The following is an 11,830-nucleotide window of genomic DNA, read 5'->3' on the forward strand; positions in this document are numbered from 1 at the left end:
AAAGTATTAACGAATTGCATTGATTTTTGTGTTACAGTAATTCAACCATAAATAAAATACTTGAGTTTTCATGTTAAATAAAATGTCCACTTACCAGAAATGTTTACTTATTGAAACTATAAACTATTTGTAGTTGACTACATTCTTATTATTCTCATTTTATATCATTCAACATTGGTAGTCACTTTGCATTCAAATGAAGTAATAGAAAACAACAACAATCGAAACTTACTTGGGGTTTAACACTCTATAGGTCATAAGACATTGGAAAATGATACTATTAATTTTGGAGAGAAAAAGAGAAAAGTTATGAAATTTACTACAATAGCTCGAGTTAAAGATTTGAATGGTCTATGATTTCAATCGCCCTTTTTATATGATCAGTATGAAAAGATGAAAAAACTAACTGGTGTGACGATAAGAACAGTAGAAGAAAATAGTTTGAGAATGATCACAACGAAAGCTATTTGTAATTGACTACATTCTTATTATTCACATTTTATATTATTCAACACGGTTACATTTCCACTTTGCATTCAAAAATTGTATTTCATCATTTTTCATTATTCAAGTTATTAACAAGATTTATCATCTCAAAAAATTGAGGTAACTGAGTAAATTTAAAATTAAAATGACTAGATCAATCTTAGACATATTTAGCTTAATTAAAATGTTAGGAATAATTAGATGTTCAATAAATTTTGTGTGACAGCTCATGACTGAAACCAACCTAGATCCATCTTAGCCCTTGATCTATCAAGCGTCGAGAGCGATCAAATATCTCGAGGTGCAAACCCTTGAGGTTTTCAACTCAAGATATTTGATCCCTCTCGACACTTGATAGATCCGAGGTTAATATCCATCTATGTTGGTTTATCTCAAAAGTAGTAACATCATTTCTACCCTTTTAATCAAATTGATTAATTAAAAAAATTTCATATGAACATGAGTTATGAGTTTTTGGGCATGTGATATTTGTAAGCCATGATATTATCCCATGGTAACGTAGCAAAAAATATTTAAAATTTAAGAATATCCATGGTAAAGTGGAGGTGAATATCCATGGTTAAGAATATTGTTACATGTTTTATTAAATGTATATATGTTTAACTTATAAACTAGCGCAACCATATAAATTAAATGGCTTCAATCCATTATAAGAATCAAAACACTTAGACCACAATACATCTCACATTGCCCAGATTCAAAAACAATCATAAAAATTAACTAAACTATAATTTTATTTTAAATTATTGTTATTATTAATTATAAAAATAATTAATATATCACCTGAACAATATTTTTGACGACAGAGATTCATCCCCACTGTACCATGAAAATTCTTAACTTGTAAATATTTTTTATTACAATACCATGGGTCAATACCATGACATGTTTGTCGACATAATTAATTATTTTTATAATTACTACTATTACTAATAATAATAATGATTATGAAGCTTCTAGAGCAATGTGTGAAATTGTTGATGTTACTGACATTTCGGGTGAGCACATTACCCATCTTGAAATGAAGAATAGATCTTGAAATGAAGGATCAAAGAGTGCAAGACCAATCATATATGGAGAAAATAAATCATAATTATTAGAGATAAATGTAGACTTTAAGGACCCAACTGTTTCCTCTAATATGCTTGATCATCTGTGTATCCCTTCCTCTGTAGCTTATTTTCGTTCTAACCCTCCGCATCTAGGACCTCACAGTTCTTATCCTTCGGCATCATTTGACCCTACCTTTCCTCATCAGGAATCTATTCCCCTTTCATCTAGTTTCTTCATGGGATCTACCTTGTCGCCTCCTGATTCAGGCAAAGAGACTAGGGTCTGTGAGGACCAGGGCACATCCTCTACTTCCCCCTTCAACTCGACTTCTGGTAAAGCATCTCGTCCACAAATAAATCTAAGTGCATTAAGGAGCGACACAAAAAGATCTCATTAACCCTTTGTGATGGTCTTCAGATGGGAGATGTATTGGACACAGCTGACATAATTCTGGTCGGATGGGTACAGGGTCGCTCCTACAACTCAACCTGACTCAGACAATGGATCTTGGAAATTTGGGGATAAGTACTAGAAGAACTACCCTCAATGGTCACCTTATCCTGTGGATGGTTTTCTCTGTGCTTTCAACACCCTAAATATGTATCTCGGGTTTTATCTAAATTCGGGTACATTGAATTGGCACTGGTTTTGCTCAGGAGATGGAGCCCTCTTTTTGACCCAGAGCGTGAACAATTGGGGATTGGACCCATATGGGTTCGTTTTCCTAGTCTACCGCTTCATCTATGGTCTAAGGAAATCTTCAAGCGCATTGGGAATGCTCTCAAGACTTATTTGGATTATGACAAATCCTATATTGTCACTGGTAATATGGAAATGGCACGTATTCTGGTCCATATTGATACTCGTGAAGGTTTGGAGGCTAACCTGAATATTCAATGGAGGAACACCTTTTGTCTTTAGATTCTTGATTATGAAGGAGTACCTTTCAGGTGTTGTTTATGTCATAAGGTTGAACATTTGTATAAGGAATTTCCACTGCTAGCCTCCAACTCTACTACAGGTCCTCAGCTTGATAACCTAGAAGCAGATGTGCCATCTAGATCACGAGATAAGAAACTTACAAAAGTTATCAGTCGTCCTCCAAAAACAAAAGTTCAGCAACATGGTTCGTGCTCTGGACCTGTTCGGCCTCCCTCTCCTCACGTCACCATATCTCACGTAGCAGCTACTAGCCTTAGTCCAAGTAATCTTTCCTCTCCTCTCCCACATTTTCCTCCCTCTATTTCCGAATCTATTCTTACTAAATCATTATCTCAATGCATCATATCATTTGCATATATCTCCCCCCCTCTTATTTTCCCCTTTGTATCCCCTCCTCCCACCTTCTTGGATACCTTGCCTACCATCCCTAACGCCCCACTTGTTGCTCCCTCATCTGAGACATCTAATGATTATTTCCTGAGCCATCCTTATCTTCTTCGCTCCCTGGTCAAATCATCATCTGATGCTTGTCACGAACTTGGTATCATTCCCCCTCTAAAATCATCCAGTCTTCCAGGGGCAGACATTCTTTTATGTCCAAGGTTTTCCACCAGGCTGGTCTAGATGTAGCCGAGGGTAGAAAACTCTCCATTGATAGGGTCCTTAGAGCTATGAACACCCTTCCCTATGGTCCTCCATGAAGTGGATCTCTTTCAATTGTTGCGGGTTAGCTACTCTTGCAAAAAAACTAGCCTTCCGAAGACTCCTCGAACTTTGGGAGGGTGGACATCATTTTCCTTCAAGAAACCCTCAGACTTATTGACCAGATTATCCCCGCCCTAGAATCCCTTGTATCTGGATGGCATTTTCATGCATTAGATGTGCATGGACGATCTGGTGGTATTTATTTTGGTTATAATCCTAGGGCAATCAAGCTGCTTAATATTTGGGGAGGTAATGGCTTAATTGGGTCTGACATATTTTCTTCAGATCTTGGGAGGGATTTGAGATTGATTAATGTATATGGACCCTACATTAATCGGGTTGTATATTGGGAAAACTTCTCAATTCTTCATATATGCAAGTGGACAACATTATCTTGAGGGGATATCTCAATTTCAACATTGGGCATGCGGAATCATGGGGACATGATGTAGGAGCATGTGACTTGGAGGGAAAATCTTCAAACTTATTCCAAAAATAAATAAAAAACTACAGGCAAAGGAGTGGGATCCTTTAGCCAACAGTTTCCATGCTTTTCTAGTTAAGATAGGGATAGAGTTAAGAATAAAAGAATTCTGTAATAATCTCTTATGGATAAGAGATAATAAGTTTTTATGCATGGTTGCTTTAAAACAATTGATGTAAAAGGCATGATTTTGTATAGATAAGGACTAAGAGGGCTTATCTATTATTTATAAAATGAAATAATGGGATGCTCAGAGTTAGAGAGTGCCTGAAAGCATTACTATTTGCAAAAAACCTCTTTCTGTGCGTTTGAATTGATGGTACTCTATTAAACTGATAATTGTATGCGTATATTGGTTTGGTTCTTTTCTTTTGAGTTTCTATCAATGATTTGGCCTTCATTTAACGCGGTGGTTGAAGCCATTAACCTATGTCTCCTTCATATTGACGGTTTTGGCCTCTTTATTTGCTATATAGATTCCATGGGTAAAATTCTGTTTTACACAGAGAAATCGTGTAATTACTTAGCCAGAACAGAGTTCCGGACTTGAATTTTTATTGAACAAGGACTATACCCTCGTTGGGTCTAAAAGCTTTGTCGCATCATTAAGTGGGAACATAACTGAACCATTGAAACCGCCGAGGTCCGAAACTCCGACTGTCCGGACCCGAAACACTATAGAGCAGGTTGAATAAGGTGTCGGGTCCGCGAAGTTGATTGCATCGCAAGATCGGAGTGGGAGGAGCTAGCATTGGGAGCATTGAGGTCACCGATAGCGATCGATGAAAGGCACGTGTTATCGCATCGGGGAAGAGGTTATCGGAAGGGCGATAGTTAAAGCACTGATATTGTATTTCCGTTCCTTTGGAATGAAAGCCTCCACCTGTGTATTTTGCGTTTAAAAACGCATTTTCCTTGTTTAAAAGCAACAATAGTGTATTACTGTAATTTCTAGGGAATTATGGTCCCGGTAGAGGATAAGGGGTTCTGTGTAATAAAAAGCACCCTAACAATGGTTGGGGTGATTATAAAAAGGAAGGATGGTTATATGAAAGAGGGAATTGTTATAACAGTCAGTCTAGCAATAGATGACTGATACCCCAATAGAAGGAGAAGGAGAAATCCAGTCTGCATTTGAAGAAATTATATCAAGTCTCAGCTGCTTGTCCATATCGCCTGCACCAAGCCCACCATTAGTGGTATTAGAGCAACCAGCTGACATTGAATTGAATCTCAGAAGTATGAGAAGGAAAGTCGAATTTTAGGTGGGCAAGTATAAAGATAAAATTGTATGTGATGTGATGTGATGCCAATGGATGTGTGTCACATATTGCTTGGAAGACCTTGGCAATATGACAAAGGAGCCATGCATGATGGAAAAAGAAACACCTACAAGTTTGGAAAGGATGGTGTCAATCATACGTCGCTGCCTCTGCAAGAAGAAGATGTACCAAGAAAGTAGACTGATCCAAAAACTTTGTTATTAGGAGGAAAGGAATACTTGAAGCAGATTGAAAAGAATGAGGTAAATTTTGCTGTAATTTTCAAGTCAAAGGTAATAATGTCTTCTACTAAAATTTATGATTTACCCATTGAAATTCAAGAAATGTTGGAGAAATATTGTGATATTATTGTTGATGATTTTCCAAATGAGTTGCCACCCATTAGAAGAATTAGCCATCATATAGATTTGATTCCTGGAGCAAGTCTACCTAACAAAGCAGCTTATAGAATGACTCCTACAGAAAATGAAGAGGTTAGAAAGCAGGTGCAAGAATTGCTTGACAAAGGGATGATTAGAGAAAGCTTGAGTCCTTGTGCAGTGCCAACAGTGTTGAGTCCAAAGAAAGATGGAGGCTGGAGAATGTGTACAGATTCAAGATCCATCAATAAAATCACAATCAGGTACAGATTTCCTTTGCCTAGAATTGAAGATTTAATGGATTGCTTGAGTGGAGCAAAGTATCTTTCAAAACTAGATCCTAAAAGTGGGTATCATCAGATAAGGATAAGAGAAAGGGATGAGTGGAAAACCACTTTTAAGACAAATGAGGGATTGTATGAGTGAAGAGTAATGCCTTTTGGGTTGTCAAATGCACCAAGTACATTTATGAGACTCATGAATGAAGTTTTAAAGATTTTATTGGTAAATTTGTAATAGTATATCTGGACGATATATTAGTTTACAACAGGTCTAAGGAGGAGAATATGAGGAATTTAAATTATGTCTTACAAAGGCTGCAACAGGAGAAATTATTGTTGAATTTGAAGAAGTGTTCATTCATGAAAGAAGAGCTAGTGTACTTAGGTTTTGTAATTTCTGCTGAAGGGTTGAAGATGGATCCAGAGAAGATCAAGGCAATCGTGGAGTGGCCTTCACCCAAGAGTGTTTTTGAGGTAAGAATTTTTCATGGTCTTGCTAGCTTTTATAGAAAATTCATCAAGAATTTTAGTAATATTAATGCACCTATTATTGAGACCATAAAGAAGGACAAACAACCATTTAGATGCACTGCTAAAGCAGAAAAAGAAAAAAATAATAAAATAATAAAATAATTAAAAAATAAATAAATAAAATTAAAATTAAATAAAATTAAAAAAATTAAAAAATAAAAAAATTCAGCTGTTAAGGAAAAAAATCACTGAAAAGCCTATTTTGGTCCTGATTTTAGTAAGCCTTTCCAAGTGAACTGTGATGCCAGCGGAGAAGCAATTGGAGGTGCTTTAAGCCAGGAAGATAGACTAGTAGCCTATTTTAGTGAAAAGTTGAATGATTCAAAAAGGAAGTATTCTTCTTATGACAAGGAGTTCTATGCAGTTGTGCAGTCATTTAAGAAATGGAGGCATTATCTATTGTCAAAGGAGTTCATAGTTTATTGAGATAACCATGCACTACAGTATATTATGCAGCAGCCAAAGTTTAGCTAGAAACATGCCAAATGGGTAGAGTATCTTTAAGGTTTCCATTTTGTTTTGAAGAATATAAATGGCCAATCAAACAAAGTTGCAGATGCTTTAAGTAGGAGGAATGTATTATTTCAAGAGAGTCAAACCCAAGTGTTGGGTTTTGATTTTCTTAAAGAATTGTATGAAACAGATTCAGATTTTAAAGAGGCATTTGAAGCTTGTAAAAATCCTGTTTTGATGGGTAGGAGTAGATGGTTGGATTACTTCTTACAAGATGGACTGTTGTTTAAGAAAAATCAGCTGTGTATACCAAACTGTTCAATGAGGGAGAATTTAATCAAAGAAATTTATAGTGGAGGACTTGCAGGACATTTTGGTGTAGAGAAGACTTTTGAACAGTTTAACATATTTTATTTTTAGCCGAAAATGAGATCTGAAGTGGAGAAGTATGCGAAAACTTGTAAATTCTGTCAATGTGCAAAGGGAATGAGCCAAAACACAGGTTTGTATATCCCATTACCAATTCCAGATAGGCCTTGGGATATGGTAAGTATGGATTTTGTTTTGGGTTTACCAAAGACTCAAAGAGGTAATGATTCAATTTTTGTTGTAGTGGACAGATTTTCAAAAATGGCACACTTTATTCCATGTTATAAGACTAGTGATGCTTCTCACATTGCTAATTTGTTTTTTAAGGAGGTTGTAAGATTGCATGGGTTGCCTAAGAGTATTGTCTCAAACAGGGATTCCAAATTTGTTGGACATTTCTGGAGGACACTATGGAAGAAATTGGGAACTAAATTAAGTTTTAGTTCTGCCTATCATCCACAAACTGATGGACAGACTGAAGTTGTGAACAAGAGTTTAGGCAATCTTTTAAGGAGCCTTAGAAAGGAGAGGTTCCCAAAAATGGAGTATAACAAATTGAAAGTTCAAAAAAATTGGACCGTGCAAAGTGTTGAGGAAAATTTCTACAAATTCCTATGAGATTGAGTTACACCTTGATGTTGGAATATCACCAATTTTTAATGTTGCAGACCTGTACAAGTATGAAGGTGAAACTACAGATGATACAACACAAGACCAACAGCCCAAGAGATTGAATGGGTAAAATAGTTACCCACATCAAAGAATTTGCAGCCAGAAAGAATTTTGGACAAGAAGGTGTTTAAGAAAACAAGGGGACAAGAGTACTTCCAGTATTTCATAAAATGGAAGGATATGCCAACTACTGAAGCTACTTGGGTTACAGAAGACATGCTACAGAAACTGGACAGTTCTGTAGATGAACTCATGGACAGGAGCCCATGAAGAATTTTCTCCTCAGGAGTCTGATACAGGAGCATGTGACTTGGAGGGAAAATCTTCAAACTTATTCCAAAAATCAAATAATCTACAAGCAAAGGAGTGGGGTCCTTTAGCCAACAGTTTCCATGCTTTTGTAGTTAAGATAGGGATAGAGTTAAGAATAAAAGCATTATGTAATAATCACTTATGGATAAGCGATAATAAGTTTTTATGCATGGTTTCTTTAAAACAATCGATGTAAAAGGCATGCTTTTGTATAGATAAGGAACGAGAGGGCTTATCTATTATTTATAAAATGAAATAACGGGATGCTCAGAGTTAGAGACTGCCCAAAATCATTACTATCTGTAAAAAACCTCTCTCTGTGCGTTTGAATTGATGGTCCTCTATTAAACTGATAATTGTATGCATGTATTGGTTTGGTTCTTTTCTTCTAAGTTTATATCAATGATTTGGCCTTGATTTAACGTGGCGGTTGAAGCCATTAACCTGTGTCTCCTTCATATTGACGGTTCTAGCTTCTTTATTTGCTATATAGAGTCTGCGAGTAAAATTCTATTTTACACAGAGAAATCGTGTAATTACTTAGCCGGAACAGAGTTCCGGACTTTAGTTTTTATTGAACAAGGACTATACCCTCGTCGGGTTCGAAAGCTTTGTTGCATCACTGAGTGGGAACAGAACTAAACCATTGGAACCGCTGAAGTCCGAAACTCTGACTGTCCGGACCCGAAATGCTATAGAGCAAGTTGAATAAGGTGTCAGGTCCGCGAAGCTTATCGCATCGCAAGATCGAAACGGGATGAGCTAGCATTGGGAGCATTGAGGTCGCCGACAATGATCGTCGAAAGGCACGTGTTATCGCATCGGGGAAGAGGTTATCGGAAGGGCGATAGTTAAAGCGCCGATAATGTAAATTACATTAAACGCATTTCTTTAAATTAAAGCGCCAATAGTGTATTTCTGTTCCTTTGGAATGAAAGCCTCCACCTATGTATTTTGTGTTTAAAAATGCATTTTCCTCATTTAAAAGCAACGATAGTGTATTACTGTAATTCCTAGGGAATTATAGTCCCGGTAGAGGATAAGGGGCTTTGTGTAATAAAAAGCACCAATAACAAGGGTTGGGGTGATTATAAAAAGGAAGAATGGTTATATAAAGTAGGGAATTGTTATAATAGTCAGTCTAGCAATAGATGACTGATACCCCAATAGAAGGAGAAGGAGAAATCCAGTCTGCATTAGAAGAAATTATATCGTGTCTCATCCGCTTGTCCATATCACCTGCACCAAGCCCACCAGGACACGATACACAGGTTGATCCACTTTCTGATTCCATTAGCCTTCTATTGGATGAAAACCAATTCATTGATATTCATATGGCTTGGAAACTCCCTACCCAATGAAACAGAAGAATTGGAGATGCTTTTCTTGCCAGAAATCTGGACCGATTCCTCTTAAAGGAAGCTCTTATCGGAAGTCTCTCCCAGTATAGACAATGGGTGGGATTGGGAGATTTATCAAACCACTCTCCTATCTAACTTGAGATTGCAGCCATTGCTCAGAATCCACCCATTTAAGTTTGATTTGACCTGGCTCAAGGATGATGAATACACCAAAATGGTCTCTGATTATTGGAAATATCTTCCCCCTACTCCTGGTCAGTCTCACACTGAATGTTTTGGTAAAAGGATTCTCTATATTAAGTATAAAACTATTAAATGGACCAAAGTTAAAAGGGTAAGGGATGATCTCATCCTCAACAATATTGAACAAGAGTTAGCTAATCTGGTCGAAGTGGATGGAAGGGGATTTGATTATGTTGAAGCTAAATAGCACCTCACAAACCTTGAAGCAGAGAGGACTAGAATTTTGAAGGACAGAGAAGAAACCTGGAGACTAAGGAGCTGAGCCATATGGTTACAATATGGGGATGAAAATACTAAGTTTTACCATCAATTTGCAAATGTTCATCGTGCCATCAACACGATTTAGCACTTGGATAATGACACTAGTAATTAAGTAGAATACTTCAACCAATTGGCCAACCTCGGTACATCTCATTTCATACATCTCTTTAAGGCACCTCAGGAAGCTACTCACTCAAATAATCAAAGTAGAAGAATTGTTCCCTCGATTTTTTTATCAGGACGCTGTAGAGGATATCATTAAGCCTGTATCTATGGGCGAATTCGAAGGCACTCTTAAATGGTTTAAGAAATATAAGAGTCCTAGGCCGGATGGTTGGCTGGTTGAATTTTATCTAGCCTTATTTAAAGTGTTGGGAAATGATCTACTTCATGTCATTGAGGAATTTCGGGCTAGTGGCAGTATGTATGATGCCTTCAACTCGACTTTCATCGCCCTTATCCCCAAATATGACTCTCCCTACACCTTAAATGATTTTAGGCATATTTCTCTCTACAACTGCATATACAAGATCATCACCAAAATCATTGCAAACAACCTAAAGCCTATTTTATTTGACCACATCTCTTCGAAATAGTTTGCCTTCCTTAATCATCATCAAATCCATGAATTTGTTGGCACTGCACAGGAGGTTCTTCATTCTATCAAGATCAAGAGGGTAAATGGTATGATCCTTAAGATTGACTTAGCAAAGGCATATGATTGTACCAACTAGCTATATTTGAGAATATTGTTGACTCACTTGGGTTTCCTTATAACATTCATTAACTGGATCATGTGCTGGATTTACAATGTCTCTTATACTGTTCTAATCATTGTTTCTGCCTCTCCATTTTTTCATGCTGAACAAGGTCTTAGATAAGGTTGTCCACTCTCTCCCCTTCTTTATATGCTAGTCACAGAAGGTTTGAGTCAACTCATCTCTGAGGAAAGAAGATTGGGCAGGCTACATGGTATTAAAATTACGAAGAGATGAATCATATCCTACCTCTCTTTGTTGATGATGTCCTAATTTTCCTTAATGGATCAATTGGAAATTCATCTATATTATTTTCTATCCTCAAGTCCTTCTACTTTGCTACTGACATGGAGTGCAATCAACAAAAATCGACTTTGACTTCTGTTGGTTGCTCCCAATATGAATCTCACTTTCCCATTAGAGATTTCCCTTTTCTATTATTCCCTTTGATGATGGACTCATATATCTTGGATTTCGACTCAAGCCCATTCACTATAATATAGCTGATTGGATATGGCTAGTGGCTAAGATTGAAAGGAGACTGAATATCTGGCACTATAGGTGGCTATCTAGGGTTGGTCGCCTCACTCTTATTAAATCTGTTATGGAAGAAACTCTAGTGTACTGGATGTCCTTGGCTTGGATTCCAAGGGTCATCTTGGCTATAATTCAACAACTGTGTTGTAGATTCTTATGGAAGGGGAAACAAGAAGGAAAAATCATGACTGGGTCAGATGGGATCACATTGCCCTTCCTAAGAAACAGAGAGTATGGGGCATGAAAAACATTGATTCCTTTGCAAAAGCACTAGCTACCAAGATGGGATGACATGTTCTCACTACAAAGAATTTGTGGGTTGAGGTGGTCATTCAGAAATATATCAGTCCACTCCACCTCCTTGATTAGATCAGGCGTCATGACTGGGAACATATCTAACATCTCAACTATCTGGTGAGTTGTATTGAACTTTATATCCTACATTCGTGATGGTTTGGCTTGTAGGATTGGATCTGGTGACTTGGTTCGCATTGGTATGTACCCTTGGTCTGGATGTGAGATCACATTTCATCTTCCACCAGAGCTCATACAATTTCTCTCGAACTCAGGTATCTCCCGCTTTGCACATATTGTTGATCCGGACAACTCACCTATTTTCAAACAAGCTTGGAAATCTACTGACCAATTAGGAATTCCAGATATCAAGCATAATGAATGGCACTCCTACACTAACGCCCTCTTTGAATCACATGTTCGGA

Source organism: Pinus tabuliformis, chromosome 2_1 (genome assembly GCF_031772625.1).
Source record: "Pinus tabuliformis cultivar Carrire ecotype Pingquan chromosome 2_1, CPIR1, whole genome shotgun sequence".
NCBI lineage: Eukaryota > Viridiplantae > Streptophyta > Pinopsida > Pinales > Pinaceae > Pinus > Pinus tabuliformis.